The sequence below is a fragment of the Bufo bufo genome, chromosome 3 (assembly GCF_905171765.1).
Source record: "Bufo bufo chromosome 3, aBufBuf1.1, whole genome shotgun sequence".
Lineage (NCBI taxonomy): Eukaryota > Metazoa > Chordata > Amphibia > Anura > Bufonidae > Bufo > Bufo bufo.
In genome coordinates this window covers 306499915-306525650 of record NC_053391.1, presented here as the reverse complement: position 1 = coordinate 306525650, position 25736 = coordinate 306499915, and the positions used below count along the sequence as shown (strand labels likewise).

The 25736-nt window shown below is 47.4% G+C and overlaps 1 long non-coding RNA gene across 1 annotated transcript; it reads left to right on the top strand.

Annotated features, from left to right (window-relative positions):
- The first annotated feature begins 965 nt into the window (after positions 1-965).
- LOC120993384 lies at positions 966-25090 on the top strand. Its single transcript, XR_005777242.1, has 5 exons — positions 966-978; positions 13065-13069; positions 21851-21859; positions 24382-24385; positions 24978-25090. It is a non-coding gene; the product is annotated as an uncharacterized LOC120993384 (long non-coding RNA).
- Positions 25091-25736: the final 646 nt, after the last annotated feature.

The window sequence follows — 25736 nt, the reverse complement described above, 5'->3', positions numbered from 1 at the left end:
ACGGGGGCATTTACTGGTGGCACTATATAGGGTATTTTATACTGGCACATTATGGGGGCACTATGGGGGCATTAATAGGGGGTATTTTTTTCACTGGCGCACATAATAAAGGGGGCATTTTTATACTGTCACATTATAAGGAGAATTATTGCTACTGGGGGCATTATGGGGGGCTTTATTACTACTGGGGAATATGATTACTAATATGGGCACTATGAGAACATTATTACTTCTGGGTCACAGTGGGGACATGTCGGGGGCACTGTAGGCACACTATTACTACCATGTGTGCTCTAACAGAGAATTATTACTATTGGTGGGACTTTTGGGAGCACTATTACCGTGGGGGCACCTTGGCACAGTATCAGCTTACCACAATAATTTTTGGGGGACGTTATGTTTACACTATTAGTGTCAGGGGCACTGTTTGCTGGGAGAAGTTATTTTAGGGCACTGTGTGCCAATAATTATTGAAGGGCACTATCTGCATGGTACTAGTATTATCAGGGGGTTTATCTGTTTCTGCAGTATAATATTGGGAGCACGGCAGGCAGAGTATTGTAGGTGGTAGGATGATTTGTCCAGAAGATGGGAGAAAGATGGAAAAGTAGTGAGCTAAGTTTTCTTTTTGTCAAACTGCAGAGACGAGAAATGGCTGAAAAATGGTGGTCTGAAGGTCTGATAGGACAAGATGAGGAAAGAGAACATCTACATCAAAGGAGACTTCACTGGATGTAATAGGTATGGGGCGCTGTATTACCCTGTATGTTCTGTAGTGATGGGAGGGTGGATATAGAATTTGGTCCACCCTGCCACATCCTGGCTCCAGACTTCAGGTCACACTGAGCGTCTTCTGAATTCTGGGGGCTCACACCCATCTACCACATTTTCTATACTCAGAGAGTTATCACTGTGTTTTCTATGGTGTTACATATGACTGCAAGTGATAGCTACTACATTTTTTGTTAAAAAAGGGGTGTGGCCACAGGTTGGGGGGGGGGGGGCAAAATACTTGGCTTGCCCCGGGTGCTGGCAACCCACGCTACACCACCGATTCCCAGGATTGTGACTGTGAGAAGGGAACATCCTCTGCATCTGGAGGAGAGAAGGTTTCTACACAAACATAGAAGAGGATTCTTTACGGTAAAATCAGTGAGATTATGGAACTCTCTGCCTGAGGAGGTGGTGATGGTGAGTTCACTAAAAGAGTTCAAGAGGGGCCTGGATGTATTTCTGGAGTGTAACAATATCACGTTAAAAGTTATAGTTATTAGATTTCTGGAGAAAAGTTGTTGATCCAGGAAATTATTCTGACTGCCTGATTGGAGTTGGGAAGAAAATCAAATATTGATTAACAACAATTATCAGGCTATATAGGGTAACAAATGACACCAAAGCCTTGTATTTTTTATTTCTCTAGGTAAAAAAAAATCATTAATTTGTCTGTTACATATTCGGGTGAAATTAACCAATTTTTGGGTGTGATATAACCCTGCTGTACCTAGTAGACAGGTAAAAACATTTCACTAATTTGTCTGTTACATTTTCGGGTGAAATTCACAGATTTTTGGGTGTGATACACCACTGCTATACCTAGTGTACAGGTTAATAAATTTCACTAATTTGTCTGTTACATTGTCGGGTGAAATTAACCAATTGTTGGCTGTGATATACCTCTACTATACCTAGTAGACAGGTAAAAACATTTCACTAATTTGTCTGTTACATTCTTGGGGACATTTGACCATTTTTGCCGTGATTAAACCCCTGCTCTGCATAGGTGATAGGGACATAAATTTCAAAAAATCGCCTGTTACATTGTCAGGTGACATTTTACCAATTTTGCTGTATACAAACCCCTGCTCTGCATAGGTGAAAAGGAATTACATTTCAAAAATTCTTCTTTAATTGATGCGCGCCCCTTCCTTTCATTCAATGCTTAAACTTTAACAACTTTTCCCACATTTGTGCTTCAATAATTTGTCCCACTTTCCCGCTCGATCATATTTAATTTCAAACAATTAACCTACCTTGGATGTGGTATCCCTTTCTCACGCTCCCTCTCCGGCGTGGAACCCTGATTCACCGTTAACCGTAATCAACATGGTAGGCTCAGAAAAGAACATCGAAAGTTGATAGAGCAGACATCCAATTGGATCGTGGACATCACGGGGATGTGCGACATGGTGGAGCAGTATGTCTGCACACGCCTACACGTACTGACTGATAGGTCTGCCCCCTTCAACTTCTGGGTCTCCAAATTGGGAACATGGCCTGAGCTTGCCCCTTACGCCTTGGAGGTGTATTGTCTGAACGTTTGTTTAGCACGGCTGGAGGGGGTTATCACAGGTTATATTTCCCAATGTTTTGGGGTGTTCCCTAATTTAAAAAAAATAAAAAAATAAAAAAATTTCAACCAAAAACCAGTACAGGCTACCTCCGCTTCCACCTACACCGCCACATCGACTGCCTCCTCAACCTCCTACTCCATATGGACCTCGTCCTCCCCGATAAAGATTATTATTCTTTATTTGTACGTAGTTTATGTTATTTGAAGTCATTTCCCTATCCACTTTTGTTTGCAGAGCACTTACCATGCTCTTAACCACATTTTGCTGGCATTTGCAGCCCTCTAGCCCTTTCCATAAAATTTTTAGAGCCAATTTAGTGCTCAATAGTTTGAGTCCCCATTGACTTCAATGGGGTTCGGGGTCAAGTTCGGGTCAAGTTCGGGTGCCGAACTCAAACTTTTTTGTGAAGTTCGGCCGAACCCGAACATCCAGGTGTCCGCTCCTCACAAGCGACGAGTGGGCATGGGAGTCTGACCTCTGTGAGGTTTTACGCAACTTTGAGGAATCAACACAGATGGTGAGCGGCGATGCCGCTATTATCAGCGTTACCATCCCACTTCTGTGTCTACTGAAATGCTCGCTGCTCACAATGAAGTCAGACACTGTGCATGTGGAAGAGTCCACCTCAAATGGGGGAAGATAGTACACAGGGTGATAGCCAGACCACCCTCCGTTCGTCTTCTCAGCGCAAATTGGATGATGATGATGAGGAGGAGGAGGAGGAGCAGGAAACTGTCCCCCGCTACAAAAAGAACTTCTCATCTCTCATTCCTCTGGTGGAGAGGACTAGAAAATGGTGCAATACCAGAAGGTTCTTGTGGAAAAATTGCTCCAAAAATTTCCAGCTGACAACTCTGGCGGCAGAGTACGTAGTTCCTTGGGCAACCGAGGAGAGGATACCAGGGGAACACACAGCAGTTCCAACAGAGACAGGGCAACTCTCTCCAAGTTCTGGGACAGTTTCATGACACCCAGCCAGCACCCTCACCTTGATACGCAGCCTAGTATCACAAGGAGGGAAAAGTTTTGGAAGATGGTGAAGGAGTACGTAGCAGACCTTGTCAGCGTCCTCAGTGATCCCTCTGTGCCTTGCAACTATTGGGTGTCCAAGCTGGACATGTGGCACGAGCTGACGCTCTACGCCTTTGAGGTGCTGGCCTGTCCTGCTGCCAGCGTTTTGTCAGAGCGGGTATTTAGTGCTGCTGGGGGCATAATAACTGATAAGCGCATCTGCCTGTCAACTGAAAATGCTGACAGGTTGACGCTTATCAAAATGAACAAGACCTAGATTGTCCCAGACTTCTCTACTCCACCAGATGAAAGCGGCTGAACATAATGGCACTTTAAATGTGGCTTTTTATGGTGTATTGAATACACTGTATTCCCATGCACCCCTTCCACAACAAAAAAGGGTATATGGTTCAATCTTCCTTTTCTCGTCCTCCTCCTCCATCATATCAACATGCTTATTAGGATGCCCTCGCTCCTAATGTTTTAGAGGGTCAGCTCAGCAGCAGACCCTCACCCATAATGTTTTAGATTGTCAGATCAGCAGCAGGCCCTCGTCCCTAATGTTTTAGAGGGTCACCAACAGGCACTTGCTCCTAATGTTTTTGAGGGTCACCAGCAGGCCATCAATCATAATTTTTCAAGGGTGTGTATGATGTCCTCCTTTATGTGTAATAAAGGGTGTATTGGAGTGCCGGTTCCTTGTAATTTTTGACAGCCATTTCACTTAGTGCATAGGCTTTATGAGTGCAGGAGTCCCAATACCTGAACAATTACAGTCAGGTCCATAAATATTGAGACATCGACACAATTCTAAAATTTTTTGCTATATACACCACCACAATGGATTTGAAATGAAACGAACAAGATGTGCTTTAACTGCAGACTGTCAGCTTCAATTTGAGGGTATTTACATCCAAATCAGGTGAATGGTGTAGGAATTACAACAGTTTGCATATGTGCCTCCCACTTGTTAAGGGACCAAAAGTAATGGGACAATTGGCTTCTCAGCTGTTCCATGACCAGATGTGTGTTATTCCATCATTATTTCAATTACAATGAGCAGATAAAAGGTCCAGAGTTTATTTCAAGTGTGCTTTTTGCATTTGGAATCTGTTGCTGTCAACTCTCAAGATGAGATCCAAAGAGCTGTCACTATCAGTGAAGTAAGCCATCATTAGGCTGAAAAAACAAAACAAACCCATCAGAGAGATAGTAAAAACATTAGACTGTTTGGAACATTCTTAAAAAGAAGGAACGCACCGGGGAACTCAGAGACACCAAAAGACCCGGAAAACCACGGAAAACAACTGTGGTGGATGACCGAAGAATAGGGATGAGCGAACCCAAACTGTATAGTTCGGGTTCGTACCGAATTTTGGGGTGTCCGTGACACGGACCCGAACCCGAACATTTTCGTAAAAGTCCGGGTTCGGGTTCGGTGTTCGGCGCTTTCTTGGCGCTTTTTGAAAGGCTGCAAAGCAGCCAATCAACAAGCGTCATACTACTTGCCCCAAGAGGCCATCACAGCCTTGCCTACTATTGGCATGGCTGTGATTGGCCAGTGCAGCATGTGACCCAGCCTCTATATAAGCTTGGGTCACGTTGCGCTGCACGTCACTCTGCTGATTCAAGCATAGGGAGAGGTTGCAGCTGCGACTTTAGGGCGAGATTAGGCAGATTAACTCCTCCAAAAGACTTCATTCTGTGATCGATCTGCAGCTGTGGATCATTGAAGTGCTAATATTGACTTGCTCACTTTTTTGAGGCTGCCCAGAGCGTTTTTAGATCACTTTTTTTCTGGAATGATCGGCGGCCATTTTGTGACTTGTGGTGCGCCAGCACAAGCTATCACCAAGTGTATTTAACCATCAATAGTGTGGTTATTTTGTGCTATATCCTACATCAGCTGCAGGCTGAGCCTGTGTCACCGAAGTGCATTTAACCATCAACAGTCTGGTTATTTTTTGGCCATATACTACATCAGCTGCAGGCTGAGCCTGTGTCACCGAAGTGCATTTAACCATCAACAGTCTGGTTATTTTTTGGCCATATACTACATCTGGTGCAGGCTGAGCCTGTGTCACCCAAGTGCATTTAACCATCAACAGTGTGGTTATTTTTTGGCCATATACTACATCAGGGGCAAGTTGAGCCTGTCACCCAGCGCCTAAAAAATAGACCTGACATTTCTATTCAACCAAATCTGTACTGTTTTAGCTGGTCAAGTTATTTGTAGTGACCGTAAGACTTTTTGTTCTGGGTTGAAAAACTATTCCCAAATTTGCCATTCTCAAAATAACTAGTTTCTGGTATATGAGGCCTACTTGAAATCTATCCCAAAAAGGATATCTTACATTGAAGGTGCTGATAGTGTCATTCAGAAAAACCTAAGACACACGCTACCGTGCAGATAGAAGTCTAATTCTGTGATTAAACCTATACCTGTCACGCAGCGCAAAAAAAAAACAGGCCTCACATTTCTATTCAACCAAATCTGTAGTGTTTTAGCTGGTCAAGTTATTTGTAGTGACCGTAAAAGCACACTTTTTGTTCTGGGTTGAAAAACTATTCCCAAATTTGCCATTCTCAAAATAACTAGTTTCTGGTATATGAGGCCTACTTGAAATCTATCCCAAAAAGGATATCTTACATTGAAGGTGCTGATAGTGTCATTCAGAAAAACCTAAGACACACGCTACCGTGCAGATAGAAGTCTAATTCTGTGATTAAACCTATACCTGTCACACAGCGCAAAAAAAAAACAGGCCTCACATTTCTATTCAACCAAATCTGTACTGTTTTAGCTGGTCAAGTTATTTGTAGTGACCGTAAAAGCACACTTTTTGTTCTGGGTTGAAAAACTATTCCCAAATTTGCCATTCTCAAAATTGTGGTGAACAAGAACAATGTGGAAAACATCTAATAAGGGACGCGGACGTGGACATGGTCGTGGTGGTGTTAGTGGACCCTCTGGTACTGGGAGAGGACGTGGCCGTTCTGCCACAGCCACACGTCCTAGTGTACCAACTACCTCAGGTCCCAGTAGCCGCCAGAATTTAAAGCCATATTTGGTGGGGCCCAATGCCGTTCTAAGGATGGTAAGGCCTGAGCAGGTACAGGCATTAGTTAATTGGGTGGCCGACAGTGCATCCAGCACGTTCACATTATCTCCCAACCAGTCTTCTGCAGAAAGCGCACAGATGGCGCATGAAAACCAAGCCCATCAGTCTGTCACATCACCCCCATGCATATCAGGGAAACTGTCTGAGCCTCAAGTTATGCAGCAGTCTCTTATGCTGTTTGAAGACTCTGCTGCCTAGGGTTTCCCAAGGGCATCCACACAGGTGCCAACTGCTGCGTCTTTCTGCAGTGTGCAGACTGAACAGGAGGTCAGGGATCAAGACTGGGTGGAAGACGATGCAGGGGACGATGAGGTCCTAGACCCCACATGGAATGAAGGTCGTGCCACTGACTTTCAGAGTTCGGAGGAAGAGGCAGTGGTGAGACCGAGCCAACAGCGTAGCAAAAGAGGGAGCAGTGGGCAAAATCAGAACACCCGCCGCCAAGAGACTCCGCCTGCTACTGACCGCCGCCATCTTTGACCGAGCACCCCAAAGGCAGCTTCAAGGAGTTCCCTGGCATGGCACTTCTTCAAACAATGTGCTGACGACAAGACCCGAGTGGTTTGCACGCTGTGCCATCAGAGCCTGAAGCGAGGCATTAACGTTCTGAACCTTAGCACAACCTGCATGACCAAGCACCTGCATGCAAAGCATGAACTGCAGTGGAGTAAACACCTTAAAAACAAGGAAGTCTCTCAGGCTCACCCTGCTGCCTCATCTGCTGCTGCCGCCTCGGCCTCTTCTGCTGCTGCCGCCGCCTTGGCCTCTTCTGCTGCTGCTGCCGCCGCCTCGGCCTCTTCCTCTGCCTCTGGAGGAACGTTGGCACCTGCCGCCCAGCAAACATGGGATGTACCACCAACACCACCACCTGCGTCACCAAGCATCTCAACCATGTCACACGGCAGCGTTCAGCTCTCCATCTCACAAACATTTGAGAGAAAGCGTAAATTCCCACCTAGCCACCCTCGATCCCTGGTCCTGAATGCCAGCATTTCTAAACTACTGGCCTATGAAATGCTGTCATTTAGGCTGGTGGACACAGACAGCTTCAAACAGCTCATGTCACTTGCTGTCCCACAGTATGTTGTTCCCAGCCGCCACTACTTCTCCAAGAGAGCCATGCCTTCCCTGCTCAAACAAGTGTCCGATAAAATCAAGTGTGCACTACGCAACGCCATCTGTGGCAAGGTCCACCTAACCACAGATACGTGGACCAGTAAGCACAGCCAGGGACGCTATATCTCTCTAACTGCACACTGGGTAAATGTAGTGGCGGCTGGGCCCCAGGCGGAGAGCTGTTTGGCGCACGTCCTTCCGCCGCCAAGGATCGCAGGGCAACATTCTTTGCCTCCTGTCTCCTCCTCCTTCTACTCAGCTTCCTCCTCCTCTTCTTCCACCTGCTCATCCAGTCAGCCACACACCTTCACCACCAACTTCAGCACAGCCCGCGGTAAACGTCAGCAGGCCATTCTGAAACTCATATGTTTGGGGGACAGGCCCCACACCGCACAGGAGTTGTGGCGGGGTATAGAACAACAGACCGACGAGTGGTTGCTGCCGGTGAGCCTCAAGCCCGGCCTGGTGGTGTGCGATAATGGGCGAAATCTCGTTGCAGCTCTGGGACTAGCCGGTTTGACGCACATCCCTTGCCTGGCGCATGTGCTGAATTTGGTGGTGCAGAAGTTCATTCGCAACTACCCCGACATGTCAGAGCTGCTGCATAAAGTGCGGGCCATCTGTTCGCGCTTCCGGCGTTCACACCCTGCCGCTGCTCGCCTGTCTGCGCTACAGCGTAACTTCGGCCTTCCCGCTCACCGCCTCATATGCGACGTACCCACCAGGTGGAACTCAACCTTGCATATGCTGGACAGACTGTGCGAGTTTCAGCTGCAGCACGCACGGGTCAGTCGCACTGCGGATCAGCTCCACTTCACCACCAATGACTGGGCCTCCATGCGAGACCTGTGTGCCCTGTTGCGTTGTTTCGAGTACTCCACCAACATGGCCAGTGGCGATGACGCCGTTATCAGCGTTACAAAACCACTTCTATGTCTCCTTGAGAAAACACTTAGGGCGATGATGGAAGAGGAGGTGGCCCAGGAGGAAGAGGAGGAAGAGGGGTCATTTTTAGCACTTTCAGGCCAGTCTCTTCGAAGTGACTCAGAGGGAGGTTTTTTGCAACACCAGAGGCCAGGTACAAATGTGGCCAGACAGGGCCCACTACTGGAGGATGAGGAGGACGAAGATGAGGAGGAGGTGGAGGAGGATGAGGATGAAGCATGTTCACAGCGGGGTGGCACCCAAAGCAGCTCGGGCCCATCACTGGTGCGTGGCTGGGGGGAAACTCAGGACGATGACGATACGCCTCCCACAGAGGACAGCTTGTCCTTACCTCTGGGCAGCCTGGCACACATGAGCGACTACATGCTGCAGTGCCTGCGCAACGGCAGCAGAGTTGCCCACATTTTAACGTGTGCGGACTACTGGGTTGCCACCCTGCTGGATCCCCGGTACAAAGATAATGTGCCCACCTTACTTCCTACACTGGAGCGTGATAGGAAGATGCGCGAGTACAAGCGCACGTTGGTAGACGCGCTACTGAGAGCATTCCCAAATGTCACAGGGGAACCAGTGGAAGCCCAAGGCAAAGGCAGAGGAGGAGCAAGAGGTCGCCAACGCAGCTGTGTCACGGCCAGCTCCTCTGAGAGCAGGGTTAGCATGGCAGAGATGTGGAAAAGTTTTGTCACCACGCCACAGCTGACTGCACCACCACCTGATACGGAACGTGTTAGCAGGAGGCAACATTTCAATAACATGGTGGAACAGTACCTGTGCACACCCCTCCACGTACTGACTGATGGTTCGGCCCCATTCAACTTCTGGGTCTCCAAATTGTCCACGTGGCCAGAGCTAGCCTTTTATGCCTTGGAGGTGCTGGCCTGCCCGGCGGCCAGCGTTTTATCTGAAGGTGTATTCAGCACGGCAGGGGGCGTCATTACAGACAAACGCAGCCGCCTGTCTACAGCCAATGTGGACAAGCTGACGTTCATAAAAATGAACCAGGCTGTCACGAGGGTATCAAGAGCCACGTCTGACTCCGTTATACCCGGGGTCAGGAAGTCGCAGCGGGTGGCTGCGCGCGCTATATCTAAAGATCACGTTGTTTCTTAGTGATTGTTTTCTGTGTTTGCCTTGCTATCCTTTTTGTCTCTCTCAGGGATCCGTAGCTTCTCCTCCTCAGCTGTTTCTTGTCTGCCACTCCCTACCTCCTTATATTCTCTCCTCAAACTTCTCTAGTTGCCAGTTATAGAGCTTCCTGCCTGGACATCTATACTGACCCACTGGAGTGGTTAATCCTGGTTGTCGTTCCTGAGTGCTACCCTCCGGATCCCTGTTGGGCTTATTGTTGTCTCCTGTTGTCGCCCACCTGGGAATATATGTTGAGTCTGTGTTGTCTGTCCTCCCCTTGGTGTTTTCCCTTAGAGTTAGTGGTGCGGACTAGTGTTCCCATCGCCCTGTTCACTACCTAGGGCTCAGCTCAGGGAAAGCCAGGGCTTTAGGCACGTGATCGGCGTACGGGTGAGGAACCCGTCTAGGGACGTCAGGGCAGCCAGGTGCCAGCCGCCAGGTGAGTCAGGGGTCACCATCTTCCCTCTCACTTGGGCAGGGCCTTCCTCGTTCCCTCCCTCTGTGTCACGTATGTGATAGCCACGCCGACCGTGATATTATAACTGGCCCTTACTTTTTGAGAAAAAAAAATATATATATTTTTATAATTTTTTGTTTGTTGTTTTTTTTTTTCTCTCTCTCTCTACTTAGAATCCAATATGGATCCTATTGATGCCTTGGCAGAACAGCTTCAAAGCCTGTCTTTGGAGGTGGCAGGATTGAAGGCGTCTGTTCTCCAACAACAGCAGCAAATGCAGCAGACCGCACCCCCAGCGGTTGCTATGGGTAACCAGGTTGTCACTGAACCCAAGGTTGCTCTTCCCGACAGATTTTCTGGGGGAAGGGACAAATTTGCGACGTTCCGTGAGGCCTGCAAATTATATTTTAAGTTGCGCCCTTACTCCTCAGGTCATGAAGAACAGCGGGTAGGGATTGTCATTTCCCTGCTTCAGGGGGATCCGCAATCCTGGGCGTTCTCGTTACCCCCTGGTTCTCAGGCTCTTCGGTCAGTGGAGGGATTTTTTGGGGCTTTGGGTCTCATATATGATGATCCTGACCGAGTCGCCCTGGCTGAGTCGAAGTTACGGAGACTCCTACAGGGAGATCGGTCAGCAGAGGAATATTGCTCAGAGTTCCGTAGGTGGGCTACGGATACTCAGTGGAACGACCCGGCTCTCAGGAGTCAGTTCTGCTCTGGGTTATCTGAAAGGGTTAAGGATGCACTGGCGCTGTATGAGACCCCCCTTTCCCTTGATGCTGTTATGTCCCTCTCTATCAGAATAGATAGACGTCTTAGGGAGAGATCGAAAATTCCGGAGCAATTGGTTACCTCTCCCAAGCAACAGTCAGCCTGTACTGACTTAGATGAGCCTATGCAGCTAGGCGAAACTTCTCGTCAGGTCCGTCCTCCCGAGGTTCGCCGTAGGGGGGGGGCTTGTTTTTTCTGTGGGGGGAGGGGTCATTTCATTAATGTCTGTCCCTCCTTTCTCAAAAACAAAAGACCGTCGGAAAACTACTAACCCCGGGCTGTGCGGAGGATGTCAGCCGGGGGGTATACGTTTCCTCCATACGAACATCTCAATTTGTGTTACCAGCGGTCATTGTTTTTGGTGTTAAGACGGAGTCTATTTCTGTTTTTCTAGACAGTGGAGCAGGGGTAAACTTGATTGATGCCCATTTTGCCCGCACTATGGGTTTGCCTCTCTGTACGCTGCAGAGACCTATTCCCGTATTCGCTATAGATTCTGCTCCTCTGTCTCAGAGAAACCTCACCCACATTGTTCGTAATTTACACCTTCGGGTAGGGGACCACCATAATGAGTGTCTTTCATGTTACGTTCTGGAGGGCCTTCCCTCTCCGGTGGTATTGGGTCTTCCCTGGTTGGTAGCGCACAATCCAGTGGTGGATTGGCAGGCCAGGGAGATATTGGAGTGGAGTGAGCATTGCAGAGAGAATTGCTTAAATAACAATTGCTTAATCGCCTCCATAGCTTCCCTACCTACATTTATTTCGGACTTTGAGGACGTTTTTTCTGAAAAGGGTTGTCAGAAACTACCACCTCATCGTCCTTATGATTGCCCGGTTAACCTGATTCCCGGGGCAAAATTACCCAAGTCCAGGTTGTATAATCTTTCGGGTCCCGAGAGACAAGCCATGAAAGATTATATCTCCGAGAGTCTGGCTAAGGGACACATCAGACCCTCTTCTTCACCCGTGGCTGCAGGGTTTTTCTTTGTTAAAAAGAAAGATGGGGGCCTGCGTCCTTGCTTAGATTTCCGTGAGTTAAACCAGATAACCATCCGTGACCCATACCCTCTTCCTCTCATTCCTGACCTTTTTAATCAGATTGCGGATGCTAAGTGGTTCTCCAAACTTGATCTTAGGGGGGCCTACAATCTGATTCGTATCAGGGAAGGGGATGAGTGGAAGACAGCTTTTAACACCCCTGAGGGGCATTATGAAAATCTAGTTATGCCTTTCGGTCTGACCAATGACCCTGCTGTCTTCCAACATTTCGTTAATGATATTTTTAGTCATCTCATCGGCAGGTTTGTAGTCATATACCTAGATGATATCTTAATTTATTCGGCTGATCTGAAAACACATGAGGTGCATGTCAGGCAAGTACTGCAGGTCCTACGGACGAATAAATTATATGCGAAAATTGAAAAATGTGTCTTCGCTGTTCAGGAATTACAGTTCCTGGGATATCTATTATCTGCTTCAGGTTTCCGCATGGATCCTGGGAAGGTCCAGGCAATTTTAGATTGGGATCTTCCTGAGAACCTTAAAGCCCTACAACAGTTTTTGGATTTCGCTAATTTCTATAGAAAGTTCATTAAAAATTATTCAGTGATCGTTAAACCCCTTACCGACATGACTAGGAAGGGGACGGATTTTTCCAAATGGTCTGACGCCGCTAAAGATGCATTTTCCTCTCTAAAGGAGAGGTTTACCTCGGCACCTGTTCTAATTCAACCTGATGTCTCCCAGCCTTTTATTGTCGAGGTAGATGCGTCAGAGGTGGGAGTGGGAGCTGTATTGTCTCAGGGTCCGTCTCCTGGCAAATGGCGTCCTTGCGCTTTCTTTTCCAAAAAATTATCTTCTGCGGAGAAGAATTATGATATTGGAAATAGGGAACTGTTGGCGATTAAACTGGCGCTTGAAGAGTGGCGTCACTTCTTAGAGGGAGCAATCCACCCCGTCACGGTGATTACGGATCACAAGAACCTTCTGTACCTAGAATCGGCTAAGCGTCTCACCCCTAGACAAGCTAGGTATTCTTTACCAGATTTAACTTTGTAATCACCTATCGTCCTGGGGCAAAAAATACCAAGGCAGACGCATTATCTCGTAGTTTCCCTGGAGGGGGTAATGTTTGTGATCCGGTACCTATTTTACAAAGAGGAGTGGTTGTCTCTGCTGTACACTCTGTTCTAGAGGGAAAGGTGTTAGAGGCTCAGGGGGACGCCCCGGCCTCTTGCCCCTTAGAGAAATTGTTTGTACCGTTAAACCTGCATCTTGAATTATTAAAAGAACATCATAATTCGGCACTTGCTGGACACCCGGGTAGTAAAGCAACCTTGGAGCTTTTATCTCGTCGTTTTTGGTGGCCAAGGTTGCGTCAGGATGTAATAGATTTCGTGTCTACTTGTTCTACTTGTGCACGCGCGAAAGTCTCTCATACACGTCCAGCAGGGTCTTTATTGCCACTTTTCATCCCCAATAGGCCATGGACACATCTGTCAATGGATTTCATCACTGACTTACCGTTGTCGGCGGGTAAAACAGTTATCTTGGTAGTAGTAGACAGGTTTAGCAAAATGGTACACTTTATTGCGCTACCCGCACTTCCTAATGCTAAAACTCTCGCTCAGGTGTTTATCAGTGAAATCGTGAAGCTTCACGGGGTCCCTTCCGATGTGGTTTCGGATCGGGGAACCCAGTTTATTTCTAAGTTTTGGAAAGCTTTTTGTTCCCGTTTGGGGGTTCACTTGTCCTTTTCCTCAGCTTTCCATCCTCAGTCGAATGGACAGACTGAGCGTACCAACCAAAACCTAGAAACATATTTAAGGTGTTTTGTGTCTGAAAACCAAGAGTTGTGGTCATCATATTTACCGTTAGCTGAGTTTGCCATAAATAATCATTATCAGGAGTCCACTGGCAAGTCACCATTCCTTGGTGCATATGGTTTTCATCCCCAATTTTGTACTTTCAAAGAGGGGGGGGTCTTCTGGGGTTCCCGAAGAGGAAAGGTTTTCTTCATCTCTTTCATCGGTATGGCAGAAGGTGCAAGTTAACTTGAAAAAGATGAGTGGTAAATATAAATGCATGGCCGATAAGAAACGGTCGCCAGGTCCGGACCTAGGAGTGAATGACTATGTGTGGTTGTCTACTAGGAATATTAAGTTGAAGGTTCCTTCTTGGAAACTGGGTCCTAGGTTCATTGGTCCCTATAAAATAGTAGCCGTCATTAACCCTGTGGCTTTTCGCCTGGAGCTACCTCAGACTTTTAAGATCCATAACGTCTTCCATAAATCGTTACTCAAGAAGTATGTTCCACCTCTAGAACCATCGCCGCTGCCACCTCGTCCTGTCATTGTGGCTGGTAATCTGGAGTTTCAAATAGGGTCCGCCGCTCTCTTCAGTATCTGGTGCATTGGAGGGGTTACGGTCCCGAGGAAAGACTGTGGGTTCCAGCGTCAGAGGTAAACGCCAACAGGTTAATTCAGACTTTCCATGCCTCTCATCCGGAGAGACCTGGTCCTGAGTGTCCGGAGGCCCCTCGTGAAAGGAGGGGTACTGTCACAAGGGTATCAAGAGCCACGTCTGACTCCGTTATACCCGGGGTCAGGAAGTCGCAGCGGGTGGCTGCGCGCTCTATATCTAAAGATCACGTTGTTTCTTAGTGATTGTTTTCTGTGTTTGCCTTGCTATCCTTTTTGTCTCTCTCAGGGATCCGTAGCTTCTCCTCCTCAGCTGTTTCTTGTCTGCCACTTCCTACCTCCTTATATTCTCCCCTCACACTTCTCTAGTTGCCAGTTTTAGAGCTTCCTGCCTGGACATCTATACTGACCCACTGGAGTGGTTAATCCTGGTTGTCGTTCCTGAGTGCTACCCTCCGGATCCCTGTTGGGCTTATTGTTGTCTCCTGTTGTCGCCCACCTGGGAATATATGTTGAGTCTGTGTTGTCTGTCCTCCCCTTGGTGTTTTCCCTTAGAGTTAGTGGTGCGGACTAGTGTTCCCATCGCCCTGTTCACTACCTAGGGCTCAGCTCAGGGAAAGCCAGGGCTTTAGGCACGTGATCGGCGTACGGGTGAGGAACCCGTCTAGGGACGTCCGGGCAGCCAGGTGCCAGCCGCCAGGTGAGTCAGGGGTCACCATCTTCCCTCTCACTTGGGCAGGGCCTTCCTCGTTCCCTCCCTCTGTGTCACGTATGTGATAGCCACGCCGACCGCGAAGGTAGTCATCTGGAGGGTGCTCATCTGAAAACGTTATCAACGTTGAGAGAGAGGGGGGTTCAGCGGCACTCCTTGTTGGAGATTGGCAGGTGCTCAGTAGTAGGGATCCGTTCAAATTTCATCAAAAGACCACGGCACTCTGTAAATGTTTTAGTTGCTTATTTTATTTCATATCTTTTTTATATATAAATTTTTCCTTTGTATATCCATCCAAAAGTAATAGCCACTGTCCAACATTTCGGTCTAATCTTAGACCTTGTTCACGGCCTATTTATATAAACAAGTATATATTTACATTAATATATATAGTGATAAGGCAAAAAGTAGTTGCATACATAGCATATTCTCAAAAAGACAATGTAATGTGACATTGCTATGGGGGGAGAGAGACGTTAGACGTTAACGAGAGTACATAGTGGGAATATCGTTTTATTACTTTTGGATGGATATACAAAAGAAAAATTTATATATAAAAAAGATATGAAATAAAATAAGCAACTAAAACATTTACAGAGTGCCGTGTTTTTTTGATGAAATTTGTACGGATCCCTACCACTGAGCACCTGCCAATCTCCAACAAGGAGTGCCGCTGAACCCCCCTATCACCCCATATAGACTCCCTGATCACCCCCCTCTGATTGATCACCCCCCTGTAAGGTTCCATTCAGACGTCCGTATGTGTTTTGCGGATCCGATCCATGGATCCGTGGATCCGCAAAACACATACGGACCTCTGAATGGAGCCTTACAGGGGGGTGATCAATGACAGGGGGGTGATCATGGAGTCTATATGGGGTGATCACCCCCCCGTCATTGATCACCCCCCTGTAAGGCTCCATTCAGAAGTCTGTATGTGTTTTGCGGATCCGTGGATCCGCAAAACACGGACACCGCGGATCTGCAAAACACATACGGACGTCTGAATGGAGCCTTACAGGGGGGTGATCAATGACAGGGTGGTGATCACCCCATATAGACTCCCTGATCACCCCCCTGTCATTGATCACCCCCCTGTAAGGCTCCATTCAGACATTTTTTTGGCACAAGTTAGTGTAAATAGATTTTTTTGTTTTTTTGTTTTTTCTTATAAAGTCTCATATTCCACAAACTTGTGACAAAAAATAAAATCTCACATGAACTCACCATACCCCTCACGGAATCCAAATGCGTAAAATTTTTTAGACATTTATATTCCAGACTTCTTCTCACGCTTTAGGGCCCCTAAAATGCCAGGGCAGTTGGCATTTGACCGAGATATTTATCTCACCCAGCATGGGTATATGTAAAATGACACCCCAAAACACATTGCCCAACTTCTCCTGAGTACGGCGATACCACTTTTTTGCAGCCTAGATGCGCAAAGGGGCCCAAATTCCTTTTAGGAGGGCATTTTTAGACATTTGGATCCCAGACTTCTTCTCACACTTTAGGGCCCCTAAAATGCCAGGGCAGTATAAATACCCCACATGTGACCCCATTTCGGAAAGAAGACACCCCAAGGTATTCGCTGAGGGGCATATTGAGTCCATGAAAGATTGAACTTTTTGTCCCAAGTTAGCGGAAAGGGAGACTTTGTGAGAAAAAAAAATTAAAAATCAATTTCCGCTAACTTGTGCAAAAAAAAAAAAATTCTATGAACTCGCCATGCCCCTCATTGAATACCTTGGGGTGTCTTCTTTCCAAAATGGGGTCACATGTGGGGTATTTATACTGCCCTGGCATTTTAGGGGCCCTAAAGTGTGAGAAGAAGTCTGGGATCCAAATGTCTAAAAATCCCCTCCTAAAAGGAATTTGGGCCCCTTTGCGCATCTAGGCTGCAAAAAAGTGGTATCGCCGTACTCAGGAGACGTTGGGCAATCTGTTTTTTGGTGTCATTTTACATATACCCATGCTGGGTGAAATAAATATCTCGGTTAAATGCCAACTTTGTATAAAAAAATGGGAAAAGTTGTCTTTTAGAGAGATATTTCTCTCACCCAGCATGGGTATATGTAAAAAGACACCCCAAAACACATTGCCTAACTTCTCCTGAGTACGGCAATACCACATGTGTGACACTTTTTGCAGCCTAGGTGGGCAAAGGGGCCCACATTCCAAAGAGCACCTTTAGGATTTCACAGGGCATTTTTTACACATTTCAAACTACTTCAGGATTTCAAACTACTTCTCACACATTAGGTCACCTAAAATGCCAGGGCAGTATAAATACCCCACAAGTGACCCCATTTTGGAAAGAAAACACCCCAATGTATTTCGTAAGGGGCATGGCGAGTTTCTAGAATTTTTTATTTTTTGTCACAAGTTAGCGGAAAATGATGATTATTTTTTTTCCTTACAAAGTCTCATATTCCACTAACTTGTGACAAAAAATAAAAACTTCCATGAACTCACTATGCCCATCACGAAATACCTTGGGGTGTCTTCTTTCCAAAATGTGGTCACTTGTGGGGTAGTTATACTGCCCTGGCATTTTAGGGGCCCTAATGCGTGAGAAGTAGTTTGAAATCAAAATGTGTAAAAAATGTCCTGTGAAATCCTAAAGGTGCTCTTTGGATTGTGGGCCCCTTTGCCCACCTAGGCTGCAAAAAAGTGTCACACATGTGGTATCGCCGTACTCAGGAGAAGTTGGGCAATGTGTTTTGGGGTGTCTTTTTACATATACCCATGCTGGGTGAGAGAAATATCTCTCTAAAAGACAACTTTTCCCATTTATTTATACAAAGTTGTCATTTGACAGAGATATTTATCTCACCCAGCATGGGCATGTGTAAAAGGACACCCCAAAACACATTGCCCTACTTCTCCTGAGTACGGCAATACCACATGTGTGACACTTTTTTGCAGCCTAGGTGGGCAAAGGGGCCCACATTCCAAAGAGCACCTTTAGGATTTCACAGGGCATTTTTTACACATTTCAAACTACTTCAGGATTTCAAACTACTTCTCACACATTAGGTCACCTAAAATGCCAGGGCAGTATAAATACCCCACAAGTGACCCTATTTTGGAAAGAAGACACCCCAATGTATTCCGTGAGGGGCATGGCGAGTTCCTAGAATTTTTTATTTTTTGTCACAAGTTAGCGGAAAATGATGATTATTTTTTTTCCTTACAAAGTCTCATATTCCACTAACTTGTGACAAAAAATAAAAACTTCCATGAACTCACTATGCCCATCACGAAATACCTTGGGGTATCTTCTTTCCAAAATGTGGTCACTTGTGGGGTAGTTATACTGCCCTGGCATTTTAGGGGCCCTAATGCGTGAGAAGTAGTTTGAAATCAAAATGTGTAAAAAATGTCCTGTGAAATCCTAAAGGTGCTCTTTGGAATGTTTTGTCACAAGTTAGTGGAATATGAGACTTTGTAAGGAAAAAAAATAAAAATAAAAAATTATCATTTTCCGCTAACTTGTGACAAAAAATAAAAAGTTCTATGAACTAACTATGCCCATCAGCAAATACCTTAGGGTGTCTACTTTCCGAAATGGGGTCATTTGTGGGGTGTTTTTACTGTCTGGGCATTGTAGAACCTCAGGAAACATGACAGGTGCTCAGAAAGTCAGAGCTGCTTCAAAAAGCGGAAATTCACATTTTTGTACCTTAGATTGTAAACGCTATAACTTTTACCCAAACCATTTTTTTTTACCCAAACATTTTTTTTTTATCAAAGACATGTAGAACAATAACTTTAGAGAAAGATTTATATAGAAATGTATTTTTTTTTTAATTTTACAACTGAAAGTGAAAAATGTCATTTTTTTGCAAAAATTTCGGTAAATTTTGATTAATAACAAAAAAAGTAAAAATGTCAGCAGCAATGAAATACCACCAAATGAAAGCTCTATTAGTGAGAAGAAAAGGAGGTAAAATTAATTTGGGTGGTAAGTTGTATGACCGAGCAATAAACCGTGAAAGTAGTGTAGTGCAGAATTGTAAAAAGTGGTCTGGTCATTAAGGGTGTTTAAGCTAGGGGAACTGAGGTGGTTAAGGAGGGGGCGCACAGCAATTACCCACTCCTGACTCGGGGAGGTAGTGACGATAAATAACAATACAGGACTCTTAAGATGCCCTGTTATTGGAATTATTAATAAAAAAATTATAGGGAATGTCACTGTGGTATTTTTGTAAACGTTAGCCAGGAGAGGCCCTGCTGCCACTTTGTTGACTCTAGATAACTTCTGCCTGATCGCACGTCCCTGTGACGTCCACCATCCATTTGGATATCATCTCTATCAACTTTCGATGTTCTTTTCTGAGCCTACCATGTTGATCACGGTTATCGGCGAATCAGGGTTCCACGCCGGAGAGGGAGCGTGAGAAAGAGAGACTACATCCAAGGGAGGATTAATTTTTTCAAATTAAAAATGATAGAGTGGAAATATGGGACAAAGTATTAAAGCGTAAATGTGGGACAACTTTTTAAAGTTTTAGCATTGAATGAAAGGATGTGGCGCGCATCAATTAATGAAGAATTTCTTAAATTTTATTCCCTGTCAACTATGCAGAGCAGGGGTTTCTATCCGGCAAAATTTGAAAAATGTCACCTGACAATGTAACAGACGATTCTTTTAAATTTATGTTCCTGTCATCTATGCAGAGGTGCCCCAGTGACATCCACCATCCATTTGGATATCTTCTCTATCACCTTTCGATGTTCTTTTCTGAGCCTATCATGTTGATTACGGTTATCGGCGAATCAGGGTTCCACGCCAGAGAGGGAGCGTGAGAAAGAGAGACCACATCCAGGGAGATAAATAAAAATTGTTGAATTTCAACCGAAAATGTAACTGACAATTTATTTATTTTTTCACCTGTCTACCAGGTATAGCAGTAGTACATCACACCCAAAAATTGGTGAATCTCACCCGAAAATGTAAGGCCTCTTTCACACTTGCGTTGTCCGGATCCGTCGTGTACTCCATTTGCCGGAGGTGCCCGCCGGATCCGCAACACCGCAAGTGAACTGAAAGCATTTGAAGACGGATCCGTCTTCAAAATGCGTTCAGTGTTACTATGGCACCCAGGACGCTATTAAAGTCCTGGTTGCCATAGTAGTAGTGGGGAGCGGGGGAGCAGTATACTTACCGTCCGTGCGGCTCCCGGGTCGCTCCAGAATGACGTCAGAGCGCCCCATGCGCATGGATGACGTGATCCATGCGATCACGTCATCCATGCGCGTGGGGGGCCCTGACGTCACTCTGAAGCGCCCCGGGAGCCGCACGGACGGTAAGTATACTGCTCCCCCGCTCCCCACTACACTTTACCATGGCAAACAGGACTTTAGTGTCCTGGCAGCCATGGTAACCAAAATAAACTTTGTACAAATAAAAAAAAACATGATTTATGAGGTGGAGTTCCATATGGAGTAGGCGTTTGAGGAGGTGATGGATGTAGCGGTCTAGGTGGAAGCGGTGGTGGAGGAGGACGAGGTAGCCAACACTGGTTTTTGGTTTTCATTTTTTTTTTTTTTTTTAGATTAGGGTACACTACAAAAGAGTGTGAAATATCCAAAATACAAGAATGAGCAATTGCGCTGCAGTATAACAATGGCTGGTTAAGGCTGGTATACATGTCTATTCTGCACAAGGTACGGACAAGTCCTGAGGTATCCATGCCTGGTTCATTTTAATGAACGTCAGCTTGTCCACATTGGCTGAGGACAGGCGGCTGCGCTTATCTGTGATGACGCCCCCTGCCGTGCTAAACACACGTTCAGGTAATACACTGGCTGCAGGGCAGGCCAGCACCTCCGAGGCGTAAAGGGCAAGCTAAGACCATGTGCCCAATTTGGAGACCCAGAAGTTGAAGGGGGCAGACCCTTCATTCAGTACATGTAGGCGTGTGCACACATACTGCTCCACCATGTTGGTGAAATGCTGCCTCCTGCTAAGACATTCCATATCAGCTGGTGGTGCTAGTTGTTGTTGCGTTCTGACAAAGCTTTTCCACATTTCGGCCATGCTAACCCTGCCTTCTGAGGTGCTGGCGGTGCCCCAGCTGCGTTGGCGACCTCTTCTTCTTCCTCTGCCTTCGCCTTGTGCTTCCACTGTGCCCCCGCTGTCAGGTGAGAATGTCACCAGCAGCGCGTCTAACAGCGGTCGCTTGTACTCACGCATCTTGCAATCACGCTCCAGTGACGGAATTAAGGACGGTACGTTGTCTTTGTAACGGGGATCCAGCAGCGTGGCCACCCAGTAATCAGCACAAGTTAGAATGTGGGCAACTCGGCGGTCGTTGCGGAGACACTGCAGCATGTAATCGCTCATGTGTGCCAGGCTGCACAGAGGCAACGAAAAGCTGCCCTCTGTGGGAGGTGTATCATCTGTGTCCTCTGTATCCCCGCAGCCATGCACCAGTGATGGCCATAAGCTGGTCTGGGTGCCACCCTGCTGTGAACATGGTTCCTCCTACTCCATCTCCTCCTCCTCATCCGCCACCTCGTCATCCTCCAGAACTGTGCCCTGGCTGGACAATTGTGTACCTGGCGTTTGTGGGTGCAGGAACCCACCCTCGGAGCCACTTGTGAATGACTGGCTGGAAACCCTACGAAATAATCCCTCTTCCGCCTCCTCCTCCTATGCCACATCCTCTTCCATCATCGCCAGCAGCATTTTTTCAAGGAGGCTCAGAAGTGGAATAGTTACGCTGAGAACGGGGTTATCGGCACTGGCCATGTTGGTGGAGTACTCGAAACAGCGCAACAAGGAACACAGGTCTCACATGGAGGCCCAGTCATTGGTGGTGAGGTGGTGCTGATCCGCCGAGCGACTCACCCGTGCGTGCTGCAGTTGAAACCAGGGCCGGCTCTATCATAAGGCAGCCCAAGCGGCTGCTTGAGGGTGCAGAGAAGGGGGGGCGGCGCCGGGGCGTAAAACAATTAACTTGCTAACTTACATTTACCCCGCTGAGCCTGTGTGCCGAACAGCCCGGACATGAATCATGAGGGGCAGAAATGTGAAATGATGGTAAGGGGCAAGAAATGGACATGAATCATGAGGGGCAGAAATGTGAAATGATGGGGGGGGGGGGGGTCAAGAAATGGATATGAATCATGAGGGGCAGAAATGTGAAATGATGGGGGGGCAAGAAATGGACATGAATCATAAGGGGCAGAAATGTGAAATGATGGGGGGGCAAGAAATGGATATGAATCATGAGGGGCAGAAATGTGAAATGATGGGGGGCAAGAAATGGACATGAATCATGAGGGGCAGAAATGTGAAATGATGGGGGGGGGCAAGAAATGGACATGAATCATGAGGGGCAGAAATGTGAAATGATGGGCGGGGGGAGGGGCGCCAAAATGTAGATTCACTTGTGTTGACAAAAATCCTTGCACCGGCCCTGGTTGAAACTCCACTATCGCCTGCTGCTGCTCGCACAGTCTGGCCAGCATGTGCAAGGTGGAGTTCCACCTTGTAGGCATGTCGCATATGCAGCGGTGAGCAGGAAGGCCGAAGTTACGCTGCAGCGCTGACAGGCTAGCAGCAGCAGGGTGAAAATGGCAAAAGCGCGCACAGACAGCCCGCACTTTATGCAGCAGCTTTGACATGTTGGGGTAATTTTTAAGGAATCTCTGCACCACCAAATTCAGCACATGGGCCAGGCAAGGGATGTGCGTAAAAACCAGCTTGTCCCAGAGCTGTACACGAGATTTCGCCCATTATCGCACTGGCACCAACCAGATAAGTTTCAAAACTGCCTGCTGTCTTTTACCCCTGGCTGTGCTGAAGTTGGTGGTGAAGGTGTTACGCTGACCGGATGAGGAGCCAGTAGAGGATGAGAAAGCGGAGTAGGAGGAGGAAGCAACAGGAGGCAAACTGAAGCACCCTGCAATCCTCGGTGGTGGAAGGACATGCGCCAAACTGCTATCCGGCTCAGGCCCAGCTGCCACTGCCTTTACCCAGTGTGCTGTTAGGGAGATATAACGTCCCTGACCATGCTTACTGGTCCACGTATCCGTAGTGAGGTGCACCTTGCCACAGATGGCGTTGCACAGTGCACACCTGATTTTTTTCCCCCACTTGGTTGTGCAGGGAAGGGATGGCTCTCTTGGAAAAGTAGTGGCGGCTGGGCATGACGTACTGTGGGACAGCCACCGCCATAAGGCTTTTAAAACTCTCTGTCTCCACCAGACGAAATGACAGCATTTCAAAGGCCAGTAATTTTGAAATGCTGGCATTCAGGGCTCTGGATCGCGGGTGGGTAGGGGGTTACTTCCTCTTCCTCTCCAGTGTTTGGGAGATGGAGAGCTGAACACTTCCGTGGGACATTGTGGAGATGCTTGGTGACCTAGGTGGTGGTGTTGCTGGCAGATCCTCTGTTTGCAGGGTGGCAGGTGGCACTGTCACTCCAGAGGTGGATGAAGAGGCCAAGACTGCAGCAGAAGAGGAAGCAGGAGGAGCCAGAGACCTTTCTTGGTTTTTGAGGTGTCTACTCCACTGCAGCTCGTGCTTTGCACTTAGATGCCTGATCATGCAGGTTGTGCTCAGGTTGAGAACGTTTAAGCCTCCCTCGCTTCAGGCTCTGATTGCACAGCGTGCAAACCACTCGTGTCTTGTCGTCAGCACATTGTCTGAAGAACTGCCACCCCAGGGAACTCCTTGGAGCTGGCTTTGGAGTGCTCGGTCCCTTGCTGCGGTGGTCAGTAGCAAGCGTACTGTCTATGGGACGGCCGCTCCTCTTTTGCACCCTGCTCCCTCTTCTGCTGTGCTGGTGGCTCAGTGCAACCACCGCCTCTTTCTCCGAACTACATAGGTCACTCGCATGACCTTGATTCCATGTGGGGTCGAGGACCTCATCGTCCTCCACATCATCTTCCATCCAGTCTTCACCCCTGCCTTCCTTGTGGGTCTGCACACTTTCGAAAGCCCCAGCAGTTGGCACCTGTGTTTCGTCATTATCCGAGACGTGCTGCGATGGTCCTCCCATGTACTCATCATGAAACATAAGTGGTTGGGCATCGGTGCACTCAATCTCTTCCACTTCTGGGGCAGGGATAGGTGGATGGCCCTGGGAAACCCTGCTAACAGAGTCATCAAAAAGCAAAAGAGACTGCTGCATGACTTGGGGCTCAGACTGCTTGGCTGATTTGCAAGGGGGTGAGGTGAAAGACTGATGGACATCGGCTGCAGGTGCCAACTCTGATCTTTCAGCAGGAGACTGGGTGGGAGACAATGTGAAGGAACTGGAGGCACTGTCAGCAACCCAATCTACTATCGCCTGTACTTATTCAGGCCTCACCATTCGTTGAGCCGCATTAGGCCTGTCCAAACACCGCTGCAGGTTCTGTCGCCTACTCGCACCTGAGGAAGGAGTTTCACTTGTGCGTTTAGCTGGCACAGATCTACCACATCCTCTCCCTAAAACAGGAGCTCCACCAGCAGCACCACGACCTGGGCCACGCCCCTTATTTGACGCTCTCCTCATATTTCTCAAATTTAGGATATTGCGGTGTTTAATTAATAGCAGAATAGAACGACAGTATGTAAAGGGTTTAACTCACACGCCCTGATCCAGACTAGGCCGCAATTAAAGTTTTTTGCCCAAAATGAGTGTTTGTTTAATAACTGAATAGAACCACAGTATGTAAAGGGTGTTTCTGACACGCCCTGATCCAGACTAGGCCGCAATTAAAGTCTTTTTGCCCAAAATGCGTGTTTGTTTAATAACTGAATAGAACCACAGTATGTAAATGGTGTATCTCACACGTCCTGATACAGACTAGGCCGCAATTAAAGATTTGTGCCCAAAATGGGTGTTTGTTTAATAACTGAATAGAACTACAGTATGTATCCCTTGAATTTTACATGTGCTGGTGCTGCAAGGGCAGAAAAATTGTGTATTTTGCCCAAAAAAGGGTGTTTCATTAACCTCCCTGACGGTATTCCCGAGCGTGACTCAGGGTTAATTTTCGCTGCCAGGAGCGGTAACCCCTAGTCACGCTCGGGGTAACATTGCAGAGTCCCTTCACCTTCTGCCGGCGATCCGGCGATGTCCTCCGCTTGTGTTCTGCCAGATCTCTATACCTTACAGAAAGTCTATACCGGAAGTGACACGGCCGCACAGGAATCAGATGGAGGAGGGTGTGCGCGGTGCAGTTCATCCTGATTTGATCTGATGATTTGTGCGTGCGTGCGCACTCAGGGGTAGGGAGATCTGATGCAACATTTTGCGCTGCAAAATCTCTATACCCCTAAGTGGCAACGCACGGTGCACCACAGTGCCTGCCCCTTTAACAGTGATCTCCACGGTGCCCGCCCATTTAACCACCTCCGGACCGCCTAACGCAGGATCGCGTTCCGGAGGTGGCAGCGCTGCGCACAGTCACGCATATACGCGTCATCTCGCGAGACGCGAGACTTCCTGTGAACGCGCGCACACAGGCGCGCGCGCTCACAGGAACGGAAGGTAAGAGAGTTGATCTCCAGCCTGCCAGCGGCGATCGTTCGCTGGCAGGCTGGAGATGTGTTTTTTTTAACCCCTAACAGGTATATTAGACGCTGTTTTGATAACAGCGTCTAATATACCTGCTACCTGGTCCTCTGGTGGTCCCCTTTGTTTGGATCGACCACCAGAGGACACAGGTAGCTCAGTAAAGTAGCACCAAGCACCACTA